This window comes from Osmerus mordax, chromosome 25 (assembly GCF_038355195.1).
Source record: "Osmerus mordax isolate fOsmMor3 chromosome 25, fOsmMor3.pri, whole genome shotgun sequence".
NCBI classification, from domain to species: Eukaryota; Metazoa; Chordata; class Actinopteri; order Osmeriformes; family Osmeridae; genus Osmerus; species Osmerus mordax.
This window is the reverse complement of record NC_090074.1, coordinates 10495744-10515743: the sequence shown is the minus strand read 5'-3', so window position 1 is coordinate 10515743 and position 20000 is coordinate 10495744. Positions and strand designations below refer to the sequence as shown.

At 47.3% G+C, this 20000-nt stretch overlaps 37 non-coding genes across 37 annotated transcripts; all 37 read left to right on the top strand.

The window, feature by feature from the left end:
• The first annotated feature begins 1192 nt into the window (after nucleotides 1-1192).
• trnap-ugg (transfer RNA proline (anticodon UGG)) lies at nucleotides 1193-1264 on the top strand. The gene has a single exon. It is a non-coding gene; the product is annotated as a tRNA-Pro (tRNA).
• Nucleotides 1265-1779: 515 nt separating this feature from the next.
• On the top strand, nucleotides 1780-1851 carry trnap-ugg (transfer RNA proline (anticodon UGG)). The gene has a single exon. It is a non-coding gene; the product is annotated as a tRNA-Pro (tRNA).
• A 271-nt stretch (nucleotides 1852-2122) lies between these two features.
• trnap-agg (transfer RNA proline (anticodon AGG)) lies at nucleotides 2123-2194 on the top strand. The gene has a single exon. It is a non-coding gene; the product is annotated as a tRNA-Pro (tRNA).
• A 271-nt stretch (nucleotides 2195-2465) lies between these two features.
• On the top strand, nucleotides 2466-2537 carry trnap-agg (transfer RNA proline (anticodon AGG)). The gene has a single exon. It is a non-coding gene; the product is annotated as a tRNA-Pro (tRNA).
• Nucleotides 2538-3496: 959 nt separating this feature from the next.
• trnap-agg (transfer RNA proline (anticodon AGG)) lies at nucleotides 3497-3568 on the top strand. The gene has a single exon. It is a non-coding gene; the product is annotated as a tRNA-Pro (tRNA).
• A 170-nt stretch (nucleotides 3569-3738) lies between these two features.
• trnap-ugg (transfer RNA proline (anticodon UGG)) lies at nucleotides 3739-3810 on the top strand. The gene has a single exon. It is a non-coding gene; the product is annotated as a tRNA-Pro (tRNA).
• Nucleotides 3811-4081: 271 nt separating this feature from the next.
• trnap-ugg (transfer RNA proline (anticodon UGG)) lies at nucleotides 4082-4153 on the top strand. Its single transcript has one exon. It is a non-coding gene; the product is annotated as a tRNA-Pro (tRNA).
• Nucleotides 4154-4421: 268 nt separating this feature from the next.
• On the top strand, nucleotides 4422-4493 carry trnap-agg (transfer RNA proline (anticodon AGG)). Its single transcript has one exon. It is a non-coding gene; the product is annotated as a tRNA-Pro (tRNA).
• A 515-nt stretch (nucleotides 4494-5008) lies between these two features.
• trnap-ugg (transfer RNA proline (anticodon UGG)) lies at nucleotides 5009-5080 on the top strand. Its single transcript has one exon. It is a non-coding gene; the product is annotated as a tRNA-Pro (tRNA).
• Nucleotides 5081-5351: 271 nt separating this feature from the next.
• trnap-agg (transfer RNA proline (anticodon AGG)) lies at nucleotides 5352-5423 on the top strand. Its single transcript has one exon. It is a non-coding gene; the product is annotated as a tRNA-Pro (tRNA).
• A 271-nt stretch (nucleotides 5424-5694) lies between these two features.
• On the top strand, nucleotides 5695-5766 carry trnap-agg (transfer RNA proline (anticodon AGG)). The gene has a single exon. It is a non-coding gene; the product is annotated as a tRNA-Pro (tRNA).
• A 1358-nt stretch (nucleotides 5767-7124) lies between these two features.
• Nucleotides 7125-7196, top strand: trnap-agg (transfer RNA proline (anticodon AGG)). The gene has a single exon. It is a non-coding gene; the product is annotated as a tRNA-Pro (tRNA).
• Nucleotides 7197-7467: 271 nt separating this feature from the next.
• On the top strand, nucleotides 7468-7539 carry trnap-agg (transfer RNA proline (anticodon AGG)). The gene has a single exon. It is a non-coding gene; the product is annotated as a tRNA-Pro (tRNA).
• A 725-nt stretch (nucleotides 7540-8264) lies between these two features.
• On the top strand, nucleotides 8265-8336 carry trnap-ugg (transfer RNA proline (anticodon UGG)). Its single transcript has one exon. It is a non-coding gene; the product is annotated as a tRNA-Pro (tRNA).
• Nucleotides 8337-8607: 271 nt separating this feature from the next.
• On the top strand, nucleotides 8608-8679 carry trnap-ugg (transfer RNA proline (anticodon UGG)). Its single transcript has one exon. It is a non-coding gene; the product is annotated as a tRNA-Pro (tRNA).
• Nucleotides 8680-8947: 268 nt separating this feature from the next.
• Nucleotides 8948-9019, top strand: trnap-agg (transfer RNA proline (anticodon AGG)). Its single transcript has one exon. It is a non-coding gene; the product is annotated as a tRNA-Pro (tRNA).
• A 277-nt stretch (nucleotides 9020-9296) lies between these two features.
• On the top strand, nucleotides 9297-9368 carry trnap-ugg (transfer RNA proline (anticodon UGG)). The gene has a single exon. It is a non-coding gene; the product is annotated as a tRNA-Pro (tRNA).
• Nucleotides 9369-9639: 271 nt separating this feature from the next.
• trnap-agg (transfer RNA proline (anticodon AGG)) lies at nucleotides 9640-9711 on the top strand. The gene has a single exon. It is a non-coding gene; the product is annotated as a tRNA-Pro (tRNA).
• A 271-nt stretch (nucleotides 9712-9982) lies between these two features.
• On the top strand, nucleotides 9983-10054 carry trnap-agg (transfer RNA proline (anticodon AGG)). The gene has a single exon. It is a non-coding gene; the product is annotated as a tRNA-Pro (tRNA).
• A 721-nt stretch (nucleotides 10055-10775) lies between these two features.
• trnap-ugg (transfer RNA proline (anticodon UGG)) lies at nucleotides 10776-10847 on the top strand. The gene has a single exon. It is a non-coding gene; the product is annotated as a tRNA-Pro (tRNA).
• Nucleotides 10848-11118: 271 nt separating this feature from the next.
• On the top strand, nucleotides 11119-11190 carry trnap-ugg (transfer RNA proline (anticodon UGG)). Its single transcript has one exon. It is a non-coding gene; the product is annotated as a tRNA-Pro (tRNA).
• A 614-nt stretch (nucleotides 11191-11804) lies between these two features.
• On the top strand, nucleotides 11805-11876 carry trnap-ugg (transfer RNA proline (anticodon UGG)). Its single transcript has one exon. It is a non-coding gene; the product is annotated as a tRNA-Pro (tRNA).
• Nucleotides 11877-12147: 271 nt separating this feature from the next.
• Nucleotides 12148-12219, top strand: trnap-ugg (transfer RNA proline (anticodon UGG)). Its single transcript has one exon. It is a non-coding gene; the product is annotated as a tRNA-Pro (tRNA).
• Nucleotides 12220-12487: 268 nt separating this feature from the next.
• trnap-agg (transfer RNA proline (anticodon AGG)) lies at nucleotides 12488-12559 on the top strand. Its single transcript has one exon. It is a non-coding gene; the product is annotated as a tRNA-Pro (tRNA).
• Nucleotides 12560-13143: 584 nt separating this feature from the next.
• Nucleotides 13144-13215, top strand: trnap-ugg (transfer RNA proline (anticodon UGG)). The gene has a single exon. It is a non-coding gene; the product is annotated as a tRNA-Pro (tRNA).
• A 271-nt stretch (nucleotides 13216-13486) lies between these two features.
• trnap-agg (transfer RNA proline (anticodon AGG)) lies at nucleotides 13487-13558 on the top strand. Its single transcript has one exon. It is a non-coding gene; the product is annotated as a tRNA-Pro (tRNA).
• Nucleotides 13559-13829: 271 nt separating this feature from the next.
• On the top strand, nucleotides 13830-13901 carry trnap-agg (transfer RNA proline (anticodon AGG)). Its single transcript has one exon. It is a non-coding gene; the product is annotated as a tRNA-Pro (tRNA).
• Nucleotides 13902-14622: 721 nt separating this feature from the next.
• On the top strand, nucleotides 14623-14694 carry trnap-ugg (transfer RNA proline (anticodon UGG)). The gene has a single exon. It is a non-coding gene; the product is annotated as a tRNA-Pro (tRNA).
• Nucleotides 14695-14965: 271 nt separating this feature from the next.
• Nucleotides 14966-15037, top strand: trnap-ugg (transfer RNA proline (anticodon UGG)). The gene has a single exon. It is a non-coding gene; the product is annotated as a tRNA-Pro (tRNA).
• A 268-nt stretch (nucleotides 15038-15305) lies between these two features.
• trnap-agg (transfer RNA proline (anticodon AGG)) lies at nucleotides 15306-15377 on the top strand. The gene has a single exon. It is a non-coding gene; the product is annotated as a tRNA-Pro (tRNA).
• A 620-nt stretch (nucleotides 15378-15997) lies between these two features.
• trnap-agg (transfer RNA proline (anticodon AGG)) lies at nucleotides 15998-16069 on the top strand. The gene has a single exon. It is a non-coding gene; the product is annotated as a tRNA-Pro (tRNA).
• Nucleotides 16070-16340: 271 nt separating this feature from the next.
• On the top strand, nucleotides 16341-16412 carry trnap-agg (transfer RNA proline (anticodon AGG)). The gene has a single exon. It is a non-coding gene; the product is annotated as a tRNA-Pro (tRNA).
• Nucleotides 16413-17137: 725 nt separating this feature from the next.
• trnap-ugg (transfer RNA proline (anticodon UGG)) lies at nucleotides 17138-17209 on the top strand. The gene has a single exon. It is a non-coding gene; the product is annotated as a tRNA-Pro (tRNA).
• Nucleotides 17210-17823: 614 nt separating this feature from the next.
• Nucleotides 17824-17895, top strand: trnap-ugg (transfer RNA proline (anticodon UGG)). Its single transcript has one exon. It is a non-coding gene; the product is annotated as a tRNA-Pro (tRNA).
• Nucleotides 17896-18163: 268 nt separating this feature from the next.
• Nucleotides 18164-18235, top strand: trnap-agg (transfer RNA proline (anticodon AGG)). Its single transcript has one exon. It is a non-coding gene; the product is annotated as a tRNA-Pro (tRNA).
• Nucleotides 18236-18855: 620 nt separating this feature from the next.
• On the top strand, nucleotides 18856-18927 carry trnap-ugg (transfer RNA proline (anticodon UGG)). Its single transcript has one exon. It is a non-coding gene; the product is annotated as a tRNA-Pro (tRNA).
• A 957-nt stretch (nucleotides 18928-19884) lies between these two features.
• On the top strand, nucleotides 19885-19956 carry trnap-ugg (transfer RNA proline (anticodon UGG)). Its single transcript has one exon. It is a non-coding gene; the product is annotated as a tRNA-Pro (tRNA).
• Nucleotides 19957-20000: the final 44 nt, after the last annotated feature.

Below are 20000 nucleotides of genomic sequence, written 5' to 3'. Positions count from 1 at the left end.
TAGATCGGCGTGATTTGCTGCGGAAGTTTCTCCAGCTCTTTTTGTCCAAGCATGTTTTGTGACAACAAATCGATCAAAGCAGCAACCAGAACATGGCTCGTTGGTCTAGGGGTATGATTCTCGCTTAGGGTGCAGGGAGCCTTTGTCTAAGCATGTTTTGTGACAACAAATCGATCAAAGCAGCAACCAGAGCATGGCTCGTTGGTCTCGTGGTATGAATCTCGCTTAGGGTGCAGGGAACCTTTGTCTAAGCATGTTTTGTGACAACAAATCGATCAAAGCAGCAACCAGAACATGGCTCGTTGGTCTAGGGGTATGATTCTCGCTTAGGGTGCAGGGAGCCTTTGTCTAAGCATGTTTTGTGACAACAAATCGATCAATAGTAGCAGCAAATTGAACATGGCTCGTTGGTCTAGGGGTATGATTCTCGCTTTGGGTGCGAGAGGTCCCGGGTTCAAATCCCGAACGAGCCCTTTACAGTATGCTGTAGAAGGAGGTAACCTGGCAAAGAGGGCTCCTGTTCTATTCCCAAATCAGTCCTTTACCCATCGTAGATCGGGGCGATTTGCTGCAGAAGTTTTTCTTTTTGTCTAAGCATGTTTTGTGACAACAAATCGATCAAAGCAGCAACCAGAGCATGGCTCGTTGGTCTCGTGGTATGAATCTCGCTTAGGGTGCAGGGAACCTTTGTCTAAGCATGTTTTGTGACAACAAGGCGATCAATCGAAGCAGCAACTACAACATGGCTCGTTGGTCTAGGGGTATGATTCTCGCTTAGGGTGCAGGGAGCCTTTGTCTAAGCATGTTTTGTGACAACAAATTGATCAAAGCAGCAACCAGAACATGGCTTGTTGGTCTAGGGGTATGATTCTCGCTTAGGGTGCGAGAGGTCCGGGGTTCAAATCCCGGACGAGCCCATTACAGTATGCTGGTGAAGGAGGTAACATGGCAAAGAGGTCTCCTGTTCTATTCACAAATCAGTCCTTTACCCAACGAAGATCGGGGTGATTTGCTGCGGAAGGTTCTCTATTTGTCTAAGCATGTTTTGTGGCAACAAATCGATCAATCGAAGCAGCAACTACAACATGGCTCGTTGGTCTAGGGGTATGATTCTCGCTTAGGGTGCAGGGAACCTTTGTCTAAGCATGTTTTGTGACAACAAGGCGATAAATCGAAGCAGCAACTACAACATGGCTCGTTGGTCTAGGGGTATGATTCTCGCTTTGGGTGCGAGAGGTCCCGGGTTCAAATCCCGGACGAGCCCTTTACAGTATGCTGTAGAAGGAGGTAACCTGGCAAAGAAGGCTCCTGTTCTATTCCCAAATCAGTCCTTTACCCAACGTAGATCGGCGTGATTTGCTGCGGAGGTTTCTCCAGCTCTTTTTGTCCAAGCATGTTTTGTGACAACAAATCGATCAAAGCAGCAACCAGAACATGGCTCGTTGGTCTAGGGGTATGATTCTCGCTATGGGTGCGAGAGGTCCTGGGTTCAAATCCCGGACGAGCCCTTTACAATATGCTGTAGAAGGAGGTAACCTGGCAAAGAGGGCTCCTGTTCTATTCCCAAATCAGTCCTTTACCCATCGTAGATCGGGGCGATTTGCTGCAGAAGTTTCTCTTTTTGTCTAAGCATGTTTTGTGACAACAAATCGATCAAAGCAGCAACCAGAGCATGGCTCGTTGGTCTCGTGGTATGAATCTCGCTTAGGGTGCAGGGAACCTTTGTCTAAGCATGTTTTGTGACAACAAGGCGATAAATCGAAGCAGCAACTACAACATGGCTCGTTGGTCTAGGGGTATGATTCTCGCTTTGGGTGCGAGAGGTCCCGGGTTCAAATCCCGGACGAGCCCTTTACAGTATGCTGTAGAAGGAGGTAACCTGGCAAAGAGGGCTCCTGTTCTATTCCCAAATCAGTCCTTTACCCATCGTAGATCGGGGCGATTTGCTGCAGAAGTTTTTATTTTTGTCTAAGCATGTTTTGTGACAACAAATCGATCAAAGCAGCAACCAGAACATGGCTTGTTGGTCTAGGGGTATGATTCTCGCTTAGGGTGCAGGGAGCCTTTGTCTAAGCATGTTTTGTGACAACAAATCGATCAATCGAAGCAGCAACTAGAACATGGCTCGTTGGTCTAGGGGTATGATTCTCGCTTAGGGTGCAAGAGGTCCCGGGTTCAAATCCCGGACGAGCCCATTACAGTATGCTGTAGAAGGAGGTAACCTGGCAAAGAGGGCTCCTGTTCTATCCCCAAATCAGTCCTTTACCCATCGTAGATCGGGGCGATTTGCTGCAGAAGTTTTTCTTTTTGTCTAAGCATGTTTTGTGACAACAAATCGATCAAAGCAGCAACCAGAGCATGGCTCGTTGGTCTCGTGGTATGAATCTCGCTTAGGGTGCAGGGAACCTTTGTCTAAGCATGTTTTGTGACAACAAATCGATCAATCGAAGAAACAACTAGAAAGTGGCTCGTTGGTCTAGGGGTATGATTCTCGCTTAGGGTGCGAGAGGTCCCGGGTTCAAATCCCGGACGAGCCCCGTACAGTATGCTGTTGAAAGAGGTTGCCTGGCAAAGAGGGCTCCTGTTCTATCCCCAAATCAGTCCTTTACCCAACGTAGATCGGCGTGATTTGCTGCGGAAATTTCTCCAGCTCTTTTTGTCCAAGCATGTTTTGTGACAACAAATCGATCAAAGCAGCAACCAGAACATGGCTCGTTGGTCTAGGGGTATGATTCTCGCTTAGGGTGCAGGGAGCCTTTGTCTAAGCATGTTTTGTGACAACAAGGCGATCAATCGAAGCAGCAACTACAACATGGCTCGTTGGTCTAGGGGTATGATTCTCGCTTAGGGTGCAGGGAGCCTTTGTCTAAGCATGTTTTGTGACAACAAATTGATCAAAGCAGCAACCAGAACATGGCTTGTTGGTCTAGGGGTATGATTCTCGCTTAGGGTGCGAGAGGTCCGGGGTTCAAATCCCGGACGAGCCCATTACAGTATGCTGGTGAAGGAGGTAACATGGCAAAGAGGTCTCCTGTTCTATTCACAAATCAGTCCTTTACCCAACGAAGATCGGGGTGATTTGCTGCGGAAGTTTCTCTATTTGTCTAAGCATGTTTTGTGGCAACAAATTGATCAATCGAAGCAGCAACTACAACATGGCTCGTTGGTCTAGGGGTATGATTCTCGCTTTGGGTGCGAGAGGTCCCGGGTTCAAATCCGGGACGAGCCCTTTACAATATGCTGTAGAAGGAGGTAACCTGGCAAAGAGGGCTCCTGTTCTATTCCCAAATCAGTCCTTTACCCATCGTAGATCGGGGCGATTTGCTGCAGAAGTTTTTCTTTTTGTCTAAGCATGTTTTGTGACAACAAATCGATCAAAGCAGCAACCAGAGCATGGCTCGTTGGTCTCGTGGTATGAATCTCGCTTAGGGTGCAGGGAACATTTGTCTAAGCATGTTTTGTGACAACAAATTGATCGAAGCAGCAACTACAACATGGCTCGTTGGTCTAGGGGTATGATTCTCGCTTAGGGTGCGAGAGGTCCGGGGTTCAAATCCCGGACGAGCCCATTACAGTATGCTGGTGAAGGAGGTAACATGGCAAAGAGGTCTCCTGTTCTATTCACAAATCAGTCCTTTACCCAACGAAGATCGGGGTGATTTGCTGCGGAAGGTTCTCTATTTGTCTAAGCATGTTTTGTGGCAACAAATCGATCAATCGAAGCAGCAACTACAACATGGCTCGTTGGTCTAGGGGTATGATTCTCGCTTTGGGTGCGAGAGGTCCTGGGTTCAAATCCCGGATGAGCCCTTTACAATATGCTGTAGAAGGAGGTAACCTGGCAAAGAGGGCTCCTGTTCTATTCCCAAATCAGTCCTTTACCCATCGTAGATCGGGGCGATTTGCTGCAGAAGTTTCTCTTTTTGTCTAAGCATGTTTTGTGACAACAAATCGATCAAAGCAGCAACCAGAGCATGGCTCGTTGGTCTCGTGGTATGAATCTCGCTTAGGGTGCAGGGAACCTTTGTCTAAGCATGTTTTGTGACAACAAGGCGATAAATCGAAGCAGCAACTACAACATGGCTCGTTGGTCTAGGGGTATGATTCTCGCTTTGGGTGCGAGAGGTCCCGGGTTCAAATCCCGGACGAGCCCTTTACAGTATGCTGTAGAAGGAGGTAACCTGGCAAAGAGGGCTCCTGTTCTATTCCCAAATCAGTCCTTTACCCATCGTAGATCGGGGCGATTTGCTGCAGAAGTTTTTCTTTTTGTCTAAGCATGTTTTGTGACAACAAATCGATCAAAGCAGCAACCAGAACATGGCTCGTTGGTCTAGGGGTATGATTCTCGCTTAGGGTGCAGGGAGCCTTTGTTGCATGTTTTGTGACAACAAATCGATCAATCGAAGAAACAACTAGAAAGTGGCTCGTTGGTCTAGGGGTATGATTCTCGCTTAGGGTGCGAGAGGTCCCGGGTTCAAATCCCGGACGAGCCCATTATAGTATGCTGTAGAAGGAGGTAACCTGGCAAAGAAGGCTCCTGTTCTATTCCCAAATCAGTCCTTTACCCAACGTAGATCGGCGTGATTTGCTGCGGAGGTTTCTCCAGCTCTTTTTGTCCAAGCATGTTTTGTGACAACAAATCGATCAAAGCAGCAACCAGAACATGGCTCGTTGGTCTAGGGGTATGATTCTCGCTATGGGTGCGAGAGGTCCTGGGTTCAAATCCCGGACGAGCCCTTTACAATATGCTGTAGAAGGAGGTAACCTGGCAAAGAGGGCTCCTGTTCTATTCCCAAATCAGTCCTTTACCCATCGTAGATCGGGGCGATTTGCTGCAGAAGTTTCTCTTTTTGTCTAAGCATGTTTTGTGACAACAAATCGATCAAAGCAGCAACCAGAGCATGGCTCGTTGGTCTCGTGGTATGAATCTCGCTTAGGGTGCAGGGAACCTTTGTCTAAGCATGTTTTGTGACAACAAGGCGATAAATCGAAGCAGCAACTACAACATGGCTCGTTGGTCTAGGGGTATGATTCTCGCTTTGGGTGCGAGAGGTCCCGGGTTCAAATCCCGGACGAGCCCTTTACAGTATGCTGTAGAAGGAGGTAACCTGGCAAAGAGGGCTCCTGTTCTATTCCCAAATCAGTCCTTTACCCATCGTAGATCGGGGCGATTTGCTGCAGAAGTTTTTATTTTTGTCTAAGCATGTTTTGTGACAACAAATCGATCAAAGCAGCAACCAGAACATGGCTTGTTGGTCTAGGGGTATGATTCTCGCTTAGGGTGCAGGGAGCCTTTGTCTAAGCATGTTTTGTGACAACAAATCGATCAATCGAAGCAGCAACTAGAACATGGCTCGTTGGTCTAGGGGTATGATTCTCGCTTAGGGTGCAAGAGGTCCCGGGTTCAAATCCCGGACGAGCCCATTACAGTATGCTGTAGAAGGAGGTAACCTGGCAAAGAGGGCTCCTGTTCTATCCCCAAATCAGTCCTTTACCCATCGTAGATCGGGGCGATTTGCTGCAGAAGTTTTTCTTTTTGTCTAAGCATGTTTTGTGACAACAAATCGATCAAAGCAGCAACCAGAGCATGGCTCGTTGGTCTCGTGGTATGAATCTCGCTTAGGGTGCAGGGAACCTTTGTCTAAGCATGTTTTGTGACAACAAGGCGATAAATCGAAGCAGCAACTACAACATGGCTCGTTGGTCTAGGGGTATGATTCTCGCTTAGGGTGCAAGAGGTCCCGGGTTCAAATCCCGGACGAGCCCATTACAGTATGCTGTAGAAGGAGGTAACCTGGCAAAGAGGGCTCCTGTTCTATCCCCAAATCAGTCCTTTACCCATCGTAGATCGGGGCGATTTGCTGCAGAAGTTTTTCTTTTTGTCTAAGCATGTTTTGTGACAACAAATCGATCAAAGCAGCAACCAGAGCATGGCTCGTTGGTCTCGTGGTATGAATCTCGCTTAGCCCTATCTAGCCGGCCCATTCAAATATGGGTCGAAAAAGACCCATAAGACCCGCCTTAATATCTTTGCCTTCCAATCACCGATTTTATTTCTGAAAACTGCCAGATACTCATGACAAGTTAAGCTCAAAGTACATATCATTGGTTAAGGGGTTACTGGGAGGGGAAAATAAATGTATCGTCTGCAACGGCAGCCATTGTTTTTCGAGGCGGAGCCAGAGCGGAGACCATGGGAGATTGCCTACAGTGTTAGATTTACAGCTTCGAATTGAAATCTGAGACGATATTCTGAGTAAAGACAAGTTTATTAATATGTGTTGTCAATATTGTCAATTAAAAGTCTAAACTTTTTACATACGAAGAATTTGTTTGTGGGAGTGATGCGAGTTTTTTCCAGAAAAAAACTCGCGTTCTGCCGTGTCCGGCAGGACAGGCAGTAATGACGTTAGTAGCACTGTTTAGCCTCGATTTGAGCAGATTTCTAAAAAACTTAGAAAAACAACATTAACTAGCTAGATTATATACACTGTAAGCTAAATGTACATGCCTTGTTTGGCCAATTCGGTCGATTGTGGAAGAAACTCCAACGTTTTTTAGTTATCGAGAGGAGTATCCAGCCATAGCGCTAGCTACTTTTGGGGCAGAGAAATGTAGGTTTCCCCCATGTTTCCACGTGTTTCCATGTAGTCACTAGAATGGTCATAACTTTTAATCAAAATATGATATTTCTAATCTGTCTTCTGTTCCACATTGCCCACAGATGTGTGGATATTCCACCTGCTCAAAGTTTTCCTCCATCTTGTAATTAAAGTGGTTAAAAATGAAGTTGTCTGATGAGGTATGGTGGATGGAGAAGTTTTTGTAAAAAATGGCTGCCTGAAATCACCTTGATAAAATATGATTTGCCTTAAGTAATCATATATTTATTCACATCATAAAAATCCCCTAGTTCTGTTCTTCAATATGGTGTCAACAGTTAAGGTGTATGATTTAATATGAAAATTCATAAAATTTGCATATTAATATGAATATCATATTTCAACAGCATATGGAATGTTTGGAATGTTGGCTTAGGCAGTAAAAGGTTAGGGTGCAGGGAACCTTTGTCTAAGCATGTTTTGTGACAACAAGGCGATAAATCGAAGCAGCAACTACAACATGGCTCGTTGGTCTAGGGGTATGATTCTCGCTTAGGGTGCGAGAGGTCCCGGGTTCAAATCCCGGACGAGCCCATTATAGTATGCTGTAGAAGGAGGTAACCTGGCAAAGAAGGCTCCTGTTCTATTCCCAAATCAGTCCTTTACCCATCGTAGATCGGGGCGATTTGCTGCAGAAGTTTTTCTTTTTGTCTAAGCATGTTTTGTGACGACAAATCGATCAAAGCAGCAACCAGAGCATGGCTCGTTGGTCTCGTGGTATGAATCTCGCTTAGGGTGCAGGGAGCCTTTGGGTAAGCATGTTTTGTGACAACAAATCGATCAAACGAAGAATCAACTAGAAAGTGGCTCGTTGGTCTAGGGGTATGATTCTCGCTTAGGGTGCGAGAGGTCCCGGGTTCAAATCCCGGACGAGCCCCGTACAGTATGCTGTTGAAAGAGGTTGCCTGGCAAAGAGGGCTCCTGTTCTATCCCCAAATCAGTCCTTTACCCAACGTAGATCGGCGTGATTTGCTGCGGAAATTTCTCCAGCTCTTTTTGTCCAAGCATGTTTTGTGACAACAAATCGATCAAAGCAGCAACCAGAACATGGCTCGTTGGTCTAGGGGTATGATTCTCGCTTAGGGTGCAGGGAGCCTTTGTCTAAGCATGTTTTGTGACAACAAATCGATCAAAGCAGCAACCAGAACATGGCTTGTTGGTCTAGGGGTATGATTCTCGCTTAGGGTGCAGGGAGCCTTTGTCTAAGAATGTTTTGTGACAACAAGGCGATCAATCGAAGCAGCAACTACAACATGGCTCGTTGGTCTAGGGGTATGATTCTCGCTTAGGCTGCAGGGAGCCTTTGTCTAAGCATTTTTTGTGACAACAAATCGATCAATCGTAGCAGCAACTAGAACATGGCTTGTTGGTCTAGGGGTATGATTCTCGCTTAGGGTGCGAGAGGTCCGGGGTTCAAATCCCGGACGAGCCCATTACAGTATGCTGGTGAAGGAGGTAACATGGCAAAGAGGTCTCCTGTTCTATTCACAAATCAGTCCTTTACCCAACGAAGATCGGGGTGATTTGCTGCGGAAGTTTCTCTATTTGTCTAAGCATGTTTTGTGGCAACAAATCGATCAATCGAAGCAGCAACTACAACATGGCTCGTTGGTCTAGGGGTATGATTCTCGCTTTGGGTGCGAGAGGTCCCGGGTTCAAATCCCGGACGAGCCCTTTACAATATGCTGTAGAAGGAGGTAACCTGGCAAAGAGGGCTCCTGTTCTATTCCCAAATCAGTCCTTTACCCATCGTAGATCGGGGCGATTTGCTGCAGAAGTTTTTCTTTTTGTCTAAGCATGTTTTGTGACAACAAATCGATCAAAGCAGCAACCAGAGCATGGCTCGTTGGTCTCGTGGTATGAATCTCGCTTAGGGTGCAGGGAACCTTTGTCTAAGCATGTTTTGTGACAACAAGGCGATAAATCGAAGCAGCAACTACAACATGGCTCGTTGGTCTAGGGGTATGATTCTCGCTTTGGGTGCGAGAGGTCCAGGGTTCAAATCCCGGACGAGCCCTTTACAGTATGCTGTAGAAGGAGGTAACCTGGCAAAGAGGGCTCCTGTTCTATTCCCAAATCAGTCCTTTACCCATCGTAGATCGGGGCGATTTGCTGCAGAAGTTTTTATTTTTGTCTAAGCATGTTTTGTGACAACAAATCGATCAAAGCAGCAACCAGAGCATGGCTCGTTGGTCTCGTGGTATGAATCTCGCTTAGGGTGCAGGGAGCCTTTGTTACATGTTTTGTGACAACAAATCGATCAATCGAAGAAACAACTAGAAAGTGGCTCGTTGGTCTAGGGGTATGATTCTCGCTTAGGGTGCGAGAGGTCCCGGGTTCAAATCCCGGACGAGCCCCTTACAGTATGCTGTTGAAAGAGGTAACCTGGCAAAGAGGGCTCCTGTTCTATCCCCAAATCAGTCCTTTACCCAACGTAGATCGGCGTGATTTGCTGCGGAGGTTTCTCCAGCTCTTTTTGTCCAAGCATGTTTTGTGACAACAAATCGATCAAAGCAGCAACCAGAACATGGCTCGTTGGTCTAGGGGTATGATTCTCGCTTAGGGTGCAGGGAGCCTTTGTCTAAGCATGTTTTGTGACAACAAATCGATCAATCGTAGCAGCAACTAGAACATGGCTCGTTGGTCTAGGGGTATGATTCTCGCTTTGGGTGCGAGAGGTCCCGGGTTCAAATCCCGGACGAGCCCTTTACAGTATGCTGTAGAAGGAGGTAACCTGGCAAAGAGGGCTCCTGTTCTATTCCCAAATCAGTCCTTTACCCATCGTAGATCGGGGCGATTTGCTGCAGAAGTTTTTCTTTTTGTCTAAGCATGTTTTGTGACAACAAATCGATCAAAGCAGCAACCAGAGCATGGCTCGTTGGTCTCGTGGTATGAATCTCGCTTAGGGTGCAGGGAACCTTTGTCTAAGCATGTTTTGTGACAACAAGGCGATCAATCGAAGCAGCAACTACAACATGGCTCGTTGGTCTAGGGGTATGATTCTCGCTTAGGGTGCGAGAGGTCCCGGGTTCAAATCCCGGACGAGCCCATTATAGTATGCTGTAGAAGGAGGTAACCTGGCAAAGAAGGCTCCTGTTCTATTCCCAAATCAGTCCTTTACCCATCGTAGATCGGGGCGATTTGCTGCAGAAGTTTTTCTTTTTGTCTAAGCATGTTTTGTGACGACAAATCGATCAAAGCAGCAACCAGAGCATGGCTCGTTGGTCTCGTGGTATGAATCTCGCTTAGGGTGCAGGGAGCCTTTGAGTAAGCATGTTTTGTGACAACAAATCGATCAATCGAAGAAACAACTAGAAAGTGGCTCGTTGGTCTAGGGGTATGATTCTCGCTTAGGGTGCAAGAGGTCCCGGGTTCAAATCCCGGACGAGCCCCGTACAGTATGCTGTTGAAAGAGGTTGCCTGGCAAAGAGGGCTCCTGTTCTATCCCCAAATCAGTCCTTTACCCAACGTAGATCGGCGTGATTTGCTGCGGAAATTTCTCCAGCTCTTTTTGTCCAAGCATGTTTTGTGACAACAAATCGATCAAAGCAGCAACCAGAACATGGCTCGTTGGTCTAGGGGTATGATTCTCGCTTAGGGTGCAGGGAGCCTTTGTCTAAGCATGTTTTGTGACAACAAATCGATCAAAGCAGCAACCAGAGCATGGCTCGTTGGTCTCGTGGTATGAATCTCGCTTAGGGTGCAGGGAACCTTTGTCTAAGCATGTTTTGTGACAACAAGGCGATAAATCGAAGCAGCAACTACAACATGGCTCGTTGGTCTAGGGGTATGATTCTCGCTTAGGGTGCAGGGAGCCTTTGTCTAAGCATGTTTTGTGACAACAAATTGATCAAAGCAACAACCAGAACATGGCTTGTTGGTCTAGGGGTATGATTCTCGCTTAGGGTGCGAGAGGTCCGGGGTTCAAATCCCGGACGAGCCCATTACAGTATGCTGGTGAAGGAGGTAACATGGCAAAGAGGTCTCCTGTTCTATTCACAAATCAGTCCTTTACCCAACGAAGATCGGGGTGATTTGCTGCGGAAGTTTCTCTATTTGTCTAAGCATGTTTTGTGGCAACAAATCGATCAATCGAAGCAGCAACTACAACATGGCTCGTTGGTCTAGGGGTATGATTCTCGCTTTGGGTGCGAGAGGTCCCGGGTTCAAATCCCGGACGAGCCCTTTACAATATGCTGTAGAAGGAGGTAACCTGGCAAAGAGGGCTCCTGTTCTATTCCCAAATCAGTCCTTTACCCATCGTAGATCGGGGCGATTTGCTGCAGAAGTTTCTGTTTTTGTCTAAGCATGTTTTGTGACAACAAATCGATCAAAGCAGCAACCAGAGCATGGCTCGTTGGTCTCGTGGTATGAATCTCGCTTAGGGTGCAGGGAACCTTTGTCTAAGCATGTTTTGTGACAACAAGGCGATAAATCGAAGCAGCAACTACAACATGGCTCGTTGGTCTAGGGGTATGATTCTCGCTTTGGGTGCGAGAGGTCCCGGGTTCAAATCCCGGACGAGCCCTTTACAGTATGCTGTAGAAGGAGGTAACCTGGCAAAGAGGGCTCCTGTTCTATTCCCAAATCAGTCCTTTACCCATCGTAGATCGGGGCGATTTGCTGCAGAAGTTTTTCTTTTTGTCTAAGCATGTTTTGTGACAACAAATCGATCAAAGCAGCAACCAGAGCATGGCTCGTTGGTCTCGTGGTATGAATCTCGCTTAGGGTGCAGGGAACCTTTGTCTAAGCATGTTTTGTGACAACAAGGCGATCAATCGAAGCAGCAACTACAACATGGCTCGTTGGTCTAGGGGTATGATTCTCGCTTAGGGTGCAGGGAGCCTTTGTCTAAGCATGTTTTGTGACAACAAATTGATCAAAGCAGCAACCAGAACATGGCTTGTTGGTCTAGGGGTATGATTCTCGCTTAGGGTGCGAGAGGTCCGGGGTTCAAATCCCGGACGAGCCCATTACAGTATGCTGGTGAAGGAGGTAACATGGCAAAAAGGTCTCCTGTTCTATTCACAAATCAGTCCTTTACCCAACGAAGATCGGGGTGATTTGCTGCGGAAGTTTCTCTATTTGTCTAAGCATGTTTTGTGGCAACAAATCGATCAATCGAAGCATCAACTACAACATGGCTCGTTGGTCTAGGGGTATGATTCTCGCTTTGGGTGCGAGAGGTCCCGGGTTCAAATCCCGGACGAGCCCTTTACAATATGCTGTAGAAGGAGGTAACCTGGCAAAGAGGGCTCCTGTTCTATTCCCAAATCAGTCCTTTACCCATCGTAGATCGGGGCGATTTGCTGCAGAAGTTTTTCTTTTTGTCTAAGCATGTTTTGTGACAACAAATCGATCAAAGCAGCAACCAGAGCATGGCTCGTTGGTCTCGTGGTATGAATCTCGCTTAGGGTGCAGGGAACCTTTGTCTAAGCATGTTTTGTGACAACAAGGCGATAAATCGAAGCAGCAACTACAACATGGCTCGTTGGTCTAGGGGTATGATTCTCGCTTTGGGTGCGAGAGGTCCCGGGTTCAAATCCCGGACGAGCCCTTTACAGTATGCTGTAGAAGGAGGTAACCTGGCAAAGAGGGCTCCTGTTCTATTCCCAAATCAGTCCTTTACCCATCGTAGATCGGGGCGATTTGCTGCAGAAGTTTTTATTTTTGTCTAAGCATGTTTTGTGACAACAAATCGATCAAAGCAGCAACCAGAGCATGGCTCGTTGGTCTCGTGGTATGAATCTCGCTTAGGGTGCAGGGAGCCTTTGTTGCATGTTTTGTGACAACAAATCGATCAATCGAAGAAACAACTAGAAAGTGGCTCGTTGGTCTAGGGGTATGATTCTCGCTTAGGGTGCGAGAGGTCCCGGGTTCAAATCCCGGACGAGCCCCTTACAGTATGCTGTTGAAAGAGGTAACCTGGCAAAGAGGGCTCCTGTTCTATCCCCAAATCAGTCCTTTACCCAACGTAGATCGGCGTGATTTGCTGCAGAGGTTTCTCCAGCTCTTTTTGTCCAAGCATGTTTTGTGACAACAAATCGATCAAAGCAGCAACCAGAACATGGCTCGTTGGTCTAGGGGTATGATTCTCGCTTAGGGTGCAGGGAGCCTTTGTCTAAGCATGTTTTGTGACAACAAATCGATCAAAGCAGCAACCAGAACATGGCTTGTTGGTCTAGGGGTATGATTCTCGCTTAGGGTGCAGGGAGCCTTTGTCTAAGCATGTTTTGTGACAACAAGGCGATCAATCGAAGCACCAACTACAACATGGCTCGTTGGTCTAGGGGTATGATTCTCGCTTAGGGTGCAGGGAGCCTTTGTCTAAGCATGTTTTGTGACAACAAATCGATCAAAGCAGCAACCAGAACATGGCTCGTTGGTCTAGGGGTATGATTCTCGCTTAGGGTGCAGGGAGCCTTTGTCTAAGCATGTTTTGTGACAACAAATCGATCAATCGTAGCAGCAACTAGAACATGGCTCGTTGGTCTAGGGGTATGATTCTCGCTTTGGGTGCGAGAGGTCCCGGGTTCGAATCCCGGACGAGCCCTTTACAGTATGCTGTAGAAGGAGGTAACCTGGCAAAGAGGGCTCCTGTTCTATTCCCAAATCAGTCCTTTACCCATCGTAGATCGGGGCGATTTGCTGCAGAAGTTTTTCTTTTTGTCTAAGCATGTTTTGTGACAACAAATCGATCAAAGCAGCAACCAGAGCATGGCTCGTTGGTCTCGTGGTATGAATCTCGCTTAGGGTGCAGGGAACCTTTGTCTAAGCATGTTTTGTGACAACAAGGCGATCAATCGAAGCAGCAACTACAACATGGCTCGTTGGTCTAGGGGTATGATTCTCGCTTAGGGTGCGAGAGGTCCCGGGTTCAAATCCCGGACGAGCCCATTATAGTATGCTGTAGAAGGAGGTAACCTGGCAAAGAAGGCTCCTGTTCTATTCCCAAATCAGTCCTTTACCCATCGTAGATCGGGGCGATTTGCTGCAGAAGTTTTTCTTTTTGTCTAAGCATGTTTTGTGACGACAAATCGATCAAAGCAGCAACCAGAGCATGGCTCGTTGGTCTCGTGGTATGAATCTCGCTTAGGGTGCAGGGAGCCTTTGAGTAAGCATGTTTTGTGACAACAAATCGATCAATCGAAGAAACAACTAGAAAGTGGCTCGTTGGTCTAGGGGTATGATTCTCGCTTAGGGTGCAAGAGGTCCCGGGTTCAAATCCCGGACGAGCCCCGTACAGTATGCTGTTGAAAGAGGTTGCCTGGCAAAGAGGGCTCCTGTTCTATCCCCAAATCAGTCCTTTACCCAACGTAGATCGGCGTGATTTGCTGCGGAAATTTCTCCAGCTCTTTTTGTCAAAGCATGTTTTGTGACAACAAATCGATCAAAGCAGCAACCAGAACATGGCTCGTTGGTCTAGGGGTATGATTCTCGCTTAGGGTGCAGGGAGCCTTTGTCTAAGCATGTTTTGTGACAACAAATCGATCAAAGCAGCAACCAGAGCATGGCTCGTTGGTCTCGTGGTATGAATCTCGCTTAGGGTGCAGGGAACCTTTGTCTAAGCATGTTTTGTGACAACAAGGCGATAAATCGAAGCAGCAACTACAACATGGCTCGTTGGTCTAGGGGTATGATTCTCGCTTAGGGTGCAGGGAGCCTTTGTCTAAGCATGTTTTGTGACAACAAATTGATCAAAGCAACAACCAGAACATGGCTTGTTGGTCTAGGGGTATGATTCTCGCTTAGGGTGCGAGAGGTCCGGGGTTCAAATCCCGGACGAGCCCATTACAGTATGCTGGTGAAGGAGGTAACATGGCAAAGAGGTCTCCTGTTCTATTCACAAATCAGTCCTTTACCCAACGAAGATCGGGGTGATTTGCTGCGGAAGTTTCTCTATTTGTCTAAGCATGTTTTGTGGCAACAAATCGATCAATCGAAGCAGCAACTACAACATGGCTCGTTGGTCTAGGGGTATGATTCTCGCTTTGGGTGCGAGAGGTCCCGGGTTCAAATCCCGGACGAGCCCTTTACAATATGCTGTAGAAGGAGGTAACCTGGCAAAGAGGGCTCCTGTTCTATTCCCAAATCAGTCCTTTACCCATCGTAGATCGGGGCGATTTGCTGCAGAAGTTTCTCTTTTTGTCTAAGCATGTTTTGTGACAACAAATCGATCAAAGCAGCAACCAGAGCATGGCTCGTTGGTCTCGTGGTATGAATCTCGCTTAGGGTGCAGGGAACCTTTGTCTAAGCATGTTTTGTGACAACAAGGCGATAAATCGAAGCAGCAACTACAACATGGCTCGTTGGTCTAGGGGTATGATTCTCGCTTTGGGTGCGAGAGGTCCCGGGTTCAAATCCCGGACGAGCCCTTTACAGTATGCTGTAGAAGGAGGTAACCTGGCAAAGAGGGCTCCTGTTCTATTCCCAAATCAGTCCTTTACCCATCGTAGATCGGGGCGATTTGCTGCAGAAGTTTTTATTTTTGTCTAAGCATGTTTTGTGACAACAAATCGATCAAAGCAGCAACCAGAGCATGGCTCGTTGGTCTCGTGGTATGAATCTCGCTTAGGGTGCAGGGAGCCTTTGTTGCATGTTTTGTGACAACAAATCGATCAATCGAAGAAACAACTAGAAAGTGGCTCGTTGGTCTAGGGGTATGATTCTCGCTTAGGGTGCGAGAGGTCCCGGGTTCAAATCCCGGACGAGCCCCTTACAGTATGCTGTTGAAAGAGGTAACCTGGCAAAGAGGGCTCCTGTTCTATCCCCAAATCAGTCCTTTACCCAACGTAGATCGGCGTGATTTGCTGCGGAGGTTTCTCCAGCTCTTTTTGTCCAAGCATGTTTTGTGACAACAAATCGATCAAAGCAGCAACCAGAACATGGCTCGTTGGTCTAGGGGTATGATTCTCGCTTAGGGTGCAGGGAGCCTTTGTCTAAGCATGTTTTGTGACAACAAATCGATCAATCGTAGCAGCAACTAGAACATGGCTCGTTGGTCTAGGGGTATGATTCTCGCTTTGGGTGCGAGAGGTCCCGGGTTCAAATCCCGAACGAGCCCTTTACAGTATGCTGTAGAAGGAGGTAACCTGGCAAAGAGGGCTCCTGTTCTATTCCCAAATCAGTCCTTTACCCATCGTAGATCGGGGCGATTTGCTGCAGAAGTTTTTCTTTTTGTCTAAGCATGTTTTGTGACAACAAATCGATCAAAGCAGCAACCAGAGCATGGCTCGTTGGTCTCGTGGTATGAATCTCGCTTAGGGTGCAGGGAACCTTTGTCTAAGCATGTTTTGTGACAACAAGGCGATCAATCGAAGCAGCAACTACAACATGGCTCGTTGGTCTAGGGGTATGATTCTCGCTTAGGGTGCGAGAGGTCCCGGGTTCAAATCCCGGACGAGCCCATTATAGTATGCTGTAGAAGGAGGTAACCTGGCAAAGAAGGCTCCTGTTCTATTCCCAAATCAGTCCTTTACCCATCGTAGATCGGGGCGATTTGCTGCAGAAGTTTTTCTTTTTGTCTAAGCATGTTTTGTGACGAGAAATCGATCAAAGCAGCAACCAGAGCATGGCTCGTTGGTCTCGTGGTATGAATCTCGCTTAGGGTGCAGGGAGCCTTTGAGTAAGCATGTTTTGTGACAACAAATCGATCAATCGAAGAAACAACTAGAAAGTGGCTCGTTGGTCTAGGGGTATGATTCTCGCTTAGGGTGCGAGAGGTCCCGGGTTCAAATCCCGGACGAGCCCCGTACAGTATGCTGTTGAAAGAGGTTGCCTGGCAAAGAGGGCTCCTGTTCTATCCCCAAATCAGTCCTTTACCCAACGTAGATCGGCGTGATTTGCTGCGGAAATTTCTCCAGCTCTTTTTGTCCAAGCATGTTTTGTGACAACAAATCGATCAAAGCAGCAACCAGAACATGGCTCGTTGGTCTAGGGGTATGATTCTCGCTTAGGGTGCAGGGAGCCTTTGTCTAAGCATGTTTTGTTACAACAAATCGATCAAAGCAGCAACCAGAACATGGCTTGTTGGTCTAGGGGTATGATTCTCGCTTAGGGTGCAGGGAGCCTTTGTCTAAGAATGTTTTGTGACAACAAGGCGATCAATCGAAGCAGCAACTACAACATGGCTCGTTGGTCTAGGGGTATGATTCTCGCTTAGGCTGCAGGGAGCCTTTGTCTAAGCATTTTTTGTGACAACAAATCGATCAATCGTAGCAGCAACTAGAACATGGCTTGTTGGTCTAGGGGTATGATTCTCGCTTAGGGTGCGAGAGGTCCGGGGTTCAAATCCCGGACGAGCCCATTACAGTATGCTGGTGAAGGAGGTAACATGGCAAAGAGGTCTCCTGTTCTATTCACAAATCAGTCCTTTACCCAACGAAGATCGGGGTGATTTGCTGTGGAAGTTTCTCTATTTGTCTAAGCATGTTTTGTGGCAACAAATCGATCAATCGAAGCAGCAACTACAACATGGCTCGTTGGTCTAGGGGTATGATTCTCGCTTTGGGTGCGAGAGGTCCCGGGTTCAAATCCCGGACGAGCCCTTTACAATATGCTGTAGAAGGAGGTAACCTGGCAAAGAGGGCTCCTGTTCTATTCCCAAATCAGTCCTTTACCCATCGTAGATCGGGGCGATTTGCTGCAGAAGTTTTTCTTTTTGTCTAAGCATGTTTTGTGACAACAAATCGATCAAAGCAGCAACTACAACATGGCTCGTTGGTCTAGGGGTATGATTCTCGCTTAGGGTGCAGGGAGCCTTTGTCTAAGCATGTTTTGTGACAACAAATTGATCAAAGCAGCAACCAGAACATGGCTTGTTGGTCTAGGGGTATGATTCTCGCTTAGGGTGCGAGAGGTCCGGGGTTCAAATCCCGGACGAGCCCATTACAGTATGCTGGTGAAGGAGGTAACATGGCAAAAAGGTCTCCTGTTCTATTCACAAATCAGTCCTTTACCCAACGAAGATCGGGGTGATTTGCTGCGGAAGTTTCTCTATTTGTCTAAGCATGTTTTGTGGCAACAAATCGATCAATCGAAGCATCAACTACAACATGGCTCGTTGGTCTCGTGGTATGAATCTCGCTTAGGGTGCAGGGAACCTTTGTCTAAGCATGTTTTGTGACAACAAGGCGATAAATCGAAGCAGCAACTACAACATGGCTCGTTGGTCTAGGGGTATGATTCTCGCTTTGGGTGCGAGAGGTCCCGGGTTCAAATCCCGGACGAGCCCTTTACAGTATGCTGTAGAAGGAGGTAACCTGGCAAAGAGGGCTCCTGTTCTATTCCCAAATCAGTCCTTTACCCATCGTAGATCGGGGCGATTTGCTGCAGAAGTTTTTATTTTTGTCTAAGCATGTTTTGTGACAACAAATCGATCAAAGCAGCAACCAGAGCATGGCTCGTTGGTCTCGTGGTATGAATCTCGCTTAGGGTGCAGGGAGCCTTTGTTGCATGTTTTGTGACAACAAATCGATCAATCGAAGAAACAACTAGAAAGTGGCTCGTTGGTCTAGGGGTATGATTCTCGCTTAGGGTGCGAGAGGTCCCGGGTTCAAATCCCGGACGAGCCCCTTACAGTATGCTGTTGAAAGAGGTAACCTGGCAAAGAGGGCTCCTGTTCTATCCCCAAATCAGTCCTTTACCCAATGTAGATCGGCGTGATTTGCTGCGGAGGTTTCTCCAGCTCTTTTTGTCCAAGCATGTTTTGTGACAACAAATCGATCAAAGCAGCAACCAGAACATGGCTCGTTGGTCTAGGGGTATGATTCTCGCTTAGGGTGCAGGGAGCCTTTGTCTAAGCATGTTTTGTGACAACAAATCGATCAATCGAAGAAACAACTAGAAAGTGGCTCGTTGGTCTAGGGGTATGATTCTCGCTTAGGGTGCGAGAGGTTCGGGGTTCAAATCCCGGACGAGCCCATTACAGTATGCTGGTGAAGGAGGTAACATGGCAAAAAGGTCTCCTGTTCTATTCACAAATCAGTCCTTTACCCAACGAAGATCGGGGCGATTTGCTGCGGAAGTTTCTCTATTTGTCTAAGCATGTTTTGTGACAACAAATCGATCAAAGCAGCAACCAGAGCATGGCTCGTTGGTCTCGTGGTATGAATCTCGCTTAGGGTGCAGGGAACCTTTGTCTAAGCATGTTTTGTGACAACAAGGCGATAAATCGAAGCAGCAAATACAACATGGCTCGTTGGTCTAGGGGTATGATTCTCGCTTTGGGTGCGAGAGGTCCCGGGTTCAAATCCCGGACGAGCCCTTTACAGTATGCTGTAGAAGGAGGTAACCTGGCAAAGAGGGCTCCTGTTCTATTCCCAAATCAGTCCTCTACCCATCGTAGATCGGGGCGATTTGCTGCAGAAGTTTTTATTTTTGTCTAAGCATGTTTTGTGACAACAAATCGATCAAAGCAGCAACCAGAACATGGCTTGTTGGTCTAGGGGTATGATTCTCGCTTAGGGTGCAGGGAGCCTTTGTCTAAGCATGTTTTGTGACAACAAGGCGATCAATCGAAGCACCAACTACAACATGGCTCGTTGGTCTAGGGGTATGATTCTCGCTTAGGGTGCAGGGAGCCTTTGTCTAAGCATGTTTTGTGACAACAAATTGATCAAAGCAGCAACCAGAACATGGCTTGTTGGTCTAGGGGTATGATTCTCGCTTAGGGTGCGAGAGGTCCGGGGTTCAAATCCCGGACGAGCCCATTACAGTATGCTGGTGAAGGAGGTAACATGGCAAAGAGGTCTCCTGTTCTATTCACAAATCAGTCCTTTACCCAACGAAGATCGGGGTGATTTGCTGCGGAAGTTTCTCTATTTGTCTAAGCATGTTTTGTGGCAACAAATCGATCAATCGAAGCAGCAACTACAACATGGCTCGTTGGTCTAGGGGTATGATTCTCGCTTTGGGTGCGAGAGGTCCCGGGTTCAAATCCAGGACGAGCCCTTTACAATATGCTGTAGAAGGAGGTAACCTGGCAAAGAGGGCTCCTGTTCTATTCCCAAATCAGTCCTTTACCCATCGTAGATCGGGGCGATTTGCTGCAGAAGTTTTTCTTTTTGTCTAAGCATGTTTTGTGACAACAAATCGATCAAAGCAGCAACCAGAGCATGGCTCGTTGGTCTCGTGGTATGAATCTCGCTTAGGGTGCAGGGAACCTTTGTCTAAGCATGTTTTGTGACAACAAGGCGATAAATCGAAGCAGCAACTACAACATGGCTCGTTGGTCTAGGGGTATGATTCTCGCTTTGGGTGCGAGAGGTCCTGGGTTCAAATCCCGGACGAGCCCTTTACAGTATGCTGTAGAAGGAGGTAACCTGGCAAAGAGGGCTC